The sequence below is a fragment of the Lynx rufus genome, unplaced genomic scaffold (genome assembly GCF_022079265.1).
Source record: "Lynx rufus isolate CCGP_SWC_20201006 ecotype Redwood Valley unplaced genomic scaffold, mLynRuf1.p SCAF_12, whole genome shotgun sequence".
Taxonomy (NCBI): domain Eukaryota; kingdom Metazoa; phylum Chordata; class Mammalia; order Carnivora; family Felidae; genus Lynx; species Lynx rufus.
The window spans coordinates 25254641-25263534 of NW_025814826.1; the positions used below are offsets into that span (position 1 = coordinate 25254641).

The 8894-nt window shown below is 42.3% G+C and overlaps 1 protein-coding gene across 2 annotated transcripts in view; it reads right to left on the reverse strand.

Annotated features, from left to right (window-relative positions):
• STAU2 (staufen double-stranded RNA binding protein 2) overlaps positions 1-6735 on the reverse strand; it is a 308899-nt gene extending 302164 nt beyond the window's left edge. Inside the window, exon 1 of one of the 2 annotated variants that reach the window (XM_047074042.1) lies at positions 6673-6735. The gene's annotated coding sequence lies outside the window, so the exon portion shown is untranslated. Of the gene's footprint in view, positions 1-962; positions 1026-6672 lie in introns of those variants that run through there. The other variant, XM_047074041.1, reaches the window with a different exon arrangement.
• Positions 6736-8894: the final 2159 nt, after the last annotated feature.

The window sequence follows — 8894 nt, forward strand, 5'->3', positions numbered from 1 at the left end:
AAGCCTGAAGAACATACAACACTTACTCTCCTACTTACTCTCCTAGGTGGTATGGAAGAGTACAAAGTAAGATAACCTAGCTGGATTTTTTTTTTCTGTTTGTGGTTTTGTTTATCATCATTATAAAAACAGCATGCACAATAAAATTTCACATAAAATTTTCAGGAAAAAAAAATCACTGTCCTGACATATCCCATTGTTACACTTGGGTTTGTTTCCTTCTGGGTCTGACCTCCCTGCTACAATTATATTTCTTTGCATGTGGCAAATCTCTTCTAAACTTAATTTAAAAATAGATACCAAAGAAGGGCAGAACACCCAAGTCTATGAACAAACAAATCATGGGATCTTACAATGTAAAAAGTTTACATGAAAAAATAAATTATGGGGGCACCTGGCTGGCTCAATCAGTATAATATGAGATTCCTGATCTAGGGGTTGTGAGTTTAAGCTGCACATTGGGCATAGAGGCTACTAAAAAAATAAAATAAAATAAGAAAAACAAATTATGTACAGACACTACCCTTCAAGAAAATTTATCTAAAAAGTAACAACACAGTCTTGATAAAGAGCAAAAGCACTAAATCCAGTCACTTGGGTAAGAATCTTTTATGCTGTAAAACTTTAATATTAAAATTTCCCTCAGAAACAAAGGTTCTTGATATATACACGTACACACACACACAGATACACTATATACATATACACACACATAGGTTCTTATATACACACTCTTAGGTATACCGTGTGTGTGTATATATACAGCTACCATTTTCTCAAGATGACAAACTGAGGTCAATTCAAAATGAATTTGAAAGTTTTCAATATACATATGTTATAATAGTGACCTCAGCATCTGCAACAATTTTTATATTTTCAAAAAAAATCATATGTTGTAGAAACAGCACAACGGCTGAGGATCACTGAATGTGAATATTATTCCAAGCTCTTCAGGAGATTACCTTTTGAGCCTTGGCAAACTACTTTGTGTGTCTTTCGAGTTCTTTTTCTTTCTTTCTTTCTTTTTTAAATCTGTAAAAAGTAAACTAAAGTCACTGTGGTAGGCAGCCTCTAACAAATAAAATACAACAGAAATAAGACCCCGCTCACAAGACTGGATTACAAAAAAGATCACAATTTCCACCTTAGGTGTTACCTGCTCTTGTTCTCTCACCTCTCTGCTCTGAAGCAAACTAACTGCCATACTGTGAGCTGCCCTTTGGACAGGCCCAGATGGCAAAGAATTGAGACAGGCCTCTGGCCAACAACCCAAAAGAAATGGAGGCCTTCAGTCCAATACCTCCCAAGCCAACTGAATCTTGCCAAGCGCTACATGAATGAGCTTGGAAGCAGCTCTTCCCCCAGTCACTCTCTCAGATGAGACCACAGCTCCAGGGATAGCTTGTCTGCAACCTCTAAGAGGCCTTGAGCCACAAGTACCAGATAGGCTGCACCCAGATTTCTAACCCACAGAAACTGAGTAATAAATGTTTGTTGTTTTAAGCCCTTACTTCCCAGGGTAATTTGTTATGCAACAATAAGTAAGACAATCCCATTCAATTCTAAAATTCTATACTCCTATGGTGATTTAGATATTAATTAACATACCTGGATAAACCAAAAAAATAATTCCCTGTTTAACATGAGTAAATGAGTTACATTAGAACTTGAAAATGATAAGTTATGAAACTTAAACATTTACATTTTGTTCAAAAAAAAAAAGAAATCACTAAAAAGTGCCTCAGTAGTCAAATGGTATTAAAATACACTAGGTATAACTAAAAATACAGCCCCAACCAATTTTCATTTTTTTAACTGAAAATAATTCATTTGGAAGTTAAAATGTGAAAAAGCCACTAAAAGCATCTCAGTGATTTAGTGTCCCCTACTTTCTAGAATTCAACACTCACCAAATTTGAGAAATCCTATTTTGTTATTATCTCATGTAAGCCTCTAAAAGTTACAAATGCTTATCTATAGACCTATATGTGTTTCTTCAGTATTAGAGTTTGTTATTTTTTTTATTTTAATTCCAGCATAGTTAACATACAGTATTATATTAGTTTCAGATGTACAATATAATAATTCAATAATTCTATACAGTACCCAGTATTTATCAAGATAAGTGTACTCTTAATCTCCTTCAACTATTGCACCTTCCCCCCCCCCACCCACCCCCCACCTCCCCTCTGGTAACCATCAGTTTGTTCTCTATAGTTAAAAGTCTGTTTTTTGGTTTGTCTCTTTTTTTTCCTCCCCTTCCTTTGTTCACTTGTTTTGTTTCTTAAACTCCACATCAAACTGAAATCATATGGTATTTGTCTTTCTCTGACTGGCTTATTTCACTTAGCATTATATTTTCTAGATCCATCCACGCTGTTGCAAAAGGCAAGATGGCATTCTTTTTTACGGTTGAAAAATATTACATTGTGTGTGTGTGTGTACACCCCATCTTCTTTATCTATTCATCTATCAATGGACACTTAGATTGCTTCCATAATTTGGCTACTGTAAATAATGCTACAGTAAATATAGGGGCGCTCTTCAATATTAGAGTTTGTAACAGTAGTGGGCGGATTCCAAGAAGCAGTCACAATAAGATATAAGGTTACATTTTTTAAAGTTCTAATCTTCTGATACAAAGGGTAGTCGTAAGAAAAAACAAAACTGCTTAAAATTGACCATAAAATTTTAAGTATTCTGTAAGCCTCTCCTTCACAATTACAAAGATTTGTATAAATTAAAACATGAAACTAATAGGTCTATAATAGCACTCCATGACGTAACTGAATAATATTCTGAACTTACACTTTTTTTACCAAGTTATGTTACATTTACATCAATATATAAATTATAATTCACAACCATACTATGGACAATTCGGAATGCCCATAGGGACACGTCTTTAACACTTCATTCCTTCTTTACAGACATGCCTGCTCTACTGTCCTACATTTAAAACAATTCGATAAAATATCAATAAAATGTAGAGCATTTTATACTCCCTATGATTTCATAAAATCCACTTCTCCATCCACTATCAAAAAAGTTTCCAGCTGCAGTTCATTCCAATTACAGCTAAGTACTTTTAGAGAAACCTATTCACATGTCCCAAAAATGCCCGACAGTGCTATCCAGTCAGGCACATTAGGACATGCAGTTCCAGATTCCAAGCTACTAAATGAAAACAGGCAGAGCAATTTATGGAGAGAGGGCAACTAACTGTAGAAGATTTGCTGCTCATGAAGAATTGGAAGTCCAACATGTATGTGAAATGTATTGCTGATATAACTTGCTGCTTTTGCTTTTATTATCAGATTTTACCCATGTGATAAATTGAAAGCTGTACAAAATTAAATCTATAAAATCTTCAACAATTAAATATTGCTTCATAAAATAGCGTTATTAAATTAATTTCTCTACAAATTGTTATAGCAGCACCATCCCACAATTGATAGGCAATCCTCACATAAATGTCTTATTGGACAATATGAAAAGCAAAAACAACTACTATACCATTCTTAGGCTCCAAACTACCCGAAAACTATCAGCTCAAAGCTTCTTACTCTAAAAACTTCACAGGGTCCTTAAAAAGCATTTAAAAAATGTTTTTTCTTAACTTTCACTTCTTTTTCAAAGTAGGCATCCAAAAGAACTTTTATGTAAGAAAAGCAAAATAATTTAATATAAACTTTAATATCTCTTAAGAGCCTGTGAAAGATTCTAAGTATATAGAAATCTCACCACCAACCAAGAAAGAAAACTAACATTTATCAGACACTAATGTTATATACCACATGTTATATTTTGCCATTTTTATATTAACTCATTTAATCTTCATCACCCCAGGATATAGAGGTTATCTCCGCTTTTCTAGAAGTTGTATTACATCCCACAGTCCACTGCTAGGATTAAAACCTAGTATGGTCTGGTTTGAAGTCCTCATCTCTTTATTATACATTAAATTTATAAATAAAGACTTCACCTCTTAAAATTTTTCCTGTCACAAAGGTCTTGATCTCTAGGACAACATAATAGCAAGGTTCCTTTGGAACTTTGGTGATTTGTTTAAAATCAATTATAAATTGTAATTCTTATGGATTCTAGACACTCATCTAATATTTCCTTGAGTACCTAAAAGAGGCACAAATATATCTACACATAATATGATCATACTGTGCATGCCTCCAACTATTCAGTCTAATATTAACACAATTCAATTTTACAATATCTAGGTTTTTCTCTTTATTATGATCTGTACACATTAATTATCAGATACCCAGAACTCAAAGTGAACAAAAGGAGGGAGTGATAGTAAAGAGGTTAGTTACAAAGAAAAAATCCCAAAGTACTGGCCAATTATATCTTTCAGAATCTGATCCTAAAACAGGAAAACCACTCAGCCTCACTTTCTGTATTGTTTACACACTGAAAAGTTTGATCATCTTAGATATTTTTAATATTCTTTGTTGAAAGCCAAACCAAGCCACTCTTTCCTAGAACTTCATCCAGGCAAGCCAAAAAATCTAAAATATAAAATTTATATGGTTTTCCATGCCGATTAGGAATAAAGAGTCATGATGTAACTTACCCTCAAATGATTCAGGAAAAAAATATTATGTACACATGACAGACCCAGATCTAGTGATAAGTGAATAAAATGCTAACAGGTAAATCTGAGTAAAGGTTACATGAGTATTCTTTGTATTATTATTATCCCTCCTACTTTTCTATAAGCTTGAAATTATTTCCAAATAAAAAGTTAAAACTTAAAAATTACATGGCATTCCATCAGTAGTTAACAATACATATTCTGATTATGCTGCAACATTTTTACAGATACAAACGGATTTTTGAGGAAAAATTCAGTAATTTGTTAGGAAATATGCACTATATCCTTCCAGCTAATGATCACTTTCAAATAAATTTCAAACTACACTGCTATGTAATGACATGTGGCAATGGTGACTTGAGTTGAAATCATAGCAGGAAAAAAAAAAAAAAACAGCATACACACCCCACAGTTTGGTATAAATGCCTCACAAATTTAATACAGGCCTGCTGCAAAACGCAGCAAATCTACAATTCAAGTGATATATGAGATCTCTGGTTTGCAGTAAAATATAGACAAACTGAAAAGTGAAACACTTGCCATATTACAAAACAACTGAGATACAGGATGTCTGGGTTTTGATTGTTTTATTAACTAATTTTTTTTCCCACTGCAGCTCAATTCACAACAATATATTTGAATCATCTTTAGAAAGGACTAGGAAAGAAATGCCCTCCTGGAGAACGTTGCAATCTTTTCTCCTACAAGGTTACTATTATCCTGCCTGCCCATCATAATTTTGAATTCAAGTGTTCGCCATGGTTTCCTAAAATGTAAGGATGCATCAGAAGAGAAGTAATGCTCAGCAAAAGTTCACCAAAATTGTGAAATCAAAATATTAAAAATAAGGGTTTTCACCTAACAGTGAAATACCTTTAAAGGATCATCTCTATCGTTTCTGCTGGAACCGCCCACTTCAAAATCCTTTAGTACATTCCCTTAATTGAACGGTCCATCCCTACCCCAGGAGTTCTTAACCTTTTGGGGGTGTGGGGAGCGGCGGGTCACGCAGAGTATGGACCCTTTCCAAAGAAAATTATTCACAAGTGCAAAATCCTGCACGTATTTCCAGGGACTTCCAGAACCCCGAGGCCATTATCCCCGCCCCCCTCCCTAAGAATCCCAGTTCAGCGTCTCCTCGATTGCCTCTGCGGAACACCCCCCTCATCACAATCCCCGGCTCTCCCCGGGAGGGACTGGAGGCTCTGCCCTCACACAGTGGATTCTGTAACTGATCTTTGTCTCTCCGCCCAATTCCCTTCACCTCGGCAAGGTCACTAACTGCCAACTACCCCTTTAAGCCGAGTCCTCACGGTAGTAGTTCTTATGAGCCACATCAGAACTTGCCTGTCATAGGATATATTTTGTCCCCTCGGCCCCACCTACCTTCCCCATTTCGGCGTGTTACGTCTTCACCACTTGCCCATTATACAGAAATAGCCACCAGCACCACCCCAAGGCGCGCCCCGGGCCCGCCGCTCCTCCCGCGCCCCCGGGGCCATTCCCCGCAGACCCTCCTAGGGCCTCGCTCCATCTCTCCTCCCGTCCCTTCCCCTCCCCTCCGCAGGGACCCACCCTCGGGCCCTCCCCCTCCCTCCCTCCCTCCCACACCGCCGCTTCACCCACCGTCCTCTCTTCAGACTGTTCCCACCCGGGCCCCTTAGACCCCATCTTTCTGCGCCCTCCGTCGGGCGCCTGCCTCCCCCACCCCACCCCCAACCCGGGCACTCCATTTATGCCGGCCTCCTAGCCTTCCTCCCGGCTCCTCCCCTCCGGACACCTGTGTCGTCCCACCCCTCCACACACGCCCCCCCCCCCCAATTCATTCGCCTCTTCCCCGGCTCCTCCGCACCCCCACGGTCCTCCTCCCCTCCCCCCTCCCGCCTGGAGAGATCCCGAGGAGGGAGGGAAGGCGCGGGGGAGGGGAGGCCGCCAAGGGGCCGCTCTTCTCGGGGTTCGCCGCGCGCCGAGGACCTGCAAGGCTCCCCAGCGCCCTCTGTCTCCTCCGCCAGCGGGGCGGAAGTCGGGGCCTCCCGGGCGCCCCCAACGAGGGTATTTACCTTCTTGCCAGGGACACTTTGCAGACGGCTCCAACATTGGCAAGCACTACAGAGAACTGACCCCGCTCGGCCGCCGCCGCCGCCGCCGCCGGCTTCCACCCCTCCGGCTCCCCGCCCCCCGCCTCCGCCCGCCTTCCTAGCGCTCCCGCCGCGCCCTCCCGGGCCCGCGCCGCGCGCCCCCGCCTGCGCAGCCGCTCCCGCGTCCCTGCCAGCCCGTCGCGCGCGCGCGCGCCCCCGGCCCTCCGCGGACCCGGGCCGCGCGCCCGGCTCCGGCCCTAGCTCCATTCCTCCTCCAGTCGGCCCGCGGCCGAGCGCGGCCATTGTTCGCGGCGCAGCTCCCGCCCCCTGGCGGCGGTCCGGCCCCCCGCAGTAGCGGCCGCGGCTGGCGCTGCGGTGCTGGCGCCGGCAGGCTGGGCCTCCGGGCGAGGGCCGTTCCCTGAGGCCTTGGGAACGAGGGGGAGAGAGTGATTGGGGAGCGCGCCCAGTCCGCAGTCTCCCTGTTCCCCGCTCGGCTCCCAGGCCTGGCTCCCCGCCCGCTCGGCTGCAAAGGGTGGGCCTGAGGCAGCCCCTTCCACACCTGCACTCAGCAACTGCCTCCCCCGCCCAATTGACCTTCTGCTCTTCCTAGACGCCCATACGCGCCCGGATTCTCTGCCCTTACCTTTCCCAGGCTCTCTGGCTGCCCCCCTCTGTTCTGCTGGGGACACGCGACCATCCCGCGTCTGCTCCGGCCGCCGCTGTGCGATGCACGGTTTAGCAGATCCTGCACCTTTCCAGACGCTGGGAGGAGGGGGGCGGGGGAGGAGGGGAGGGGGTTAGTGCAACTGTCTCGCCCAGAAAACACTAGTGATCAGTAATCACCTGCTGTCCAAGATCGGCAGCTTAGCCAAAGAGCCTCCTCCACCAAGAAAACAAAAAACAAACAAACAAAAACCCAAGAAACCGTATTTGGTCACATGAAAAAATCCTTGGAACCAAAAATGAGGACCATCTTAGAACAGTGCCCTAGATCCTAGATGATTGAGGCAAGAGTGCCAGAAAACTCGAGTTACTTCTTGATTCGTCCTGGTTTTGATGTGGGTTACAGATGTCTAGACGACTTCAACCCGGCTAAACCCAGTGAAATTCAACCCTTCATTTAGTAAATGGCACCAAAAATAATCTGGCAAAAAAATAAGTCTAGAAATAGAATTATTACTGTGTTTTCACAAACTTCCCCATTTGCATTATTATTCCCAGGGTTCCTTCCCAGTATCAATCTCCACCTGGAAAATGTTTACCCAGGCTGTGATTTTAGTCATCACCTAAAACTGACAGTTCTATCTACAACTGGGGAGACAATAATAGTCTAGTTAGTGGTTAAGCCAAGGGCACCAGAATTAGATAAGCAAGCCTCCTTATCCACTTGCTAACTTGGCTAGGAGAATGTTGCTTTTCAATGAGTCCGTTTATGCTTTTGTTCAGGAGATTACATATGATAATATGTATTTAAATATGATTATATATAAAGCCCTTTAAACTGGGCCTGGCATGTGGTAACATAGCAGCTACTGCTACATTTTCCTCTTAGAACTCTTTCTTAAACTCCTTCCCCTCTTCCCTTCTGCCAATTCCTTCACACTTAACATGTTTACCCTCCCTAAATTTGCACTAGTCCTTGACTAGTGACTTCAAGCTACTCAAACTTAGCATCTAGTCAACATTTAAATACTTGTTTGAATGAATACATGCCCTTCCTACAAGCAGTCCTCCTGACAAGTCTGTTACTTCCTGGCCTTTCCATAGGCTCTTGCTTCTCCCCTGAGTCCATCTCCCCTCACCTGATGAAGAAAATCATCCTTCAAATAATTCCAAACTCAGCTCCTTGAGAGGCATTCTCTGACTCCTCTGAGTGGGCCAGGGCTGTCTCTTGACTCTCTCTTCTCTGACATTGTTGGTGTATTCAATTGTTTTGAGCCCATCTCTCCTCACAGACAGTGCATCTTTTCAGGGCAGGCTCTGGTAACCCCAGCATCCAACAGCAAGAGGGTGGAAGTAAATGCATTTGGATTCATGGATGAGTTTGTGCTTTGGCAAATGACTCTAGAGTGGTCAGAAACTTCATCCCCTTTAATTTAGATAATTGAAGTTAACTGAAAACTGTATCTCCACTGTAACTTTTTCTTATAACCAATTTTAAGTCTTTGGTTATCCACTTGCTAACTAGGAAACCATGGGCATGT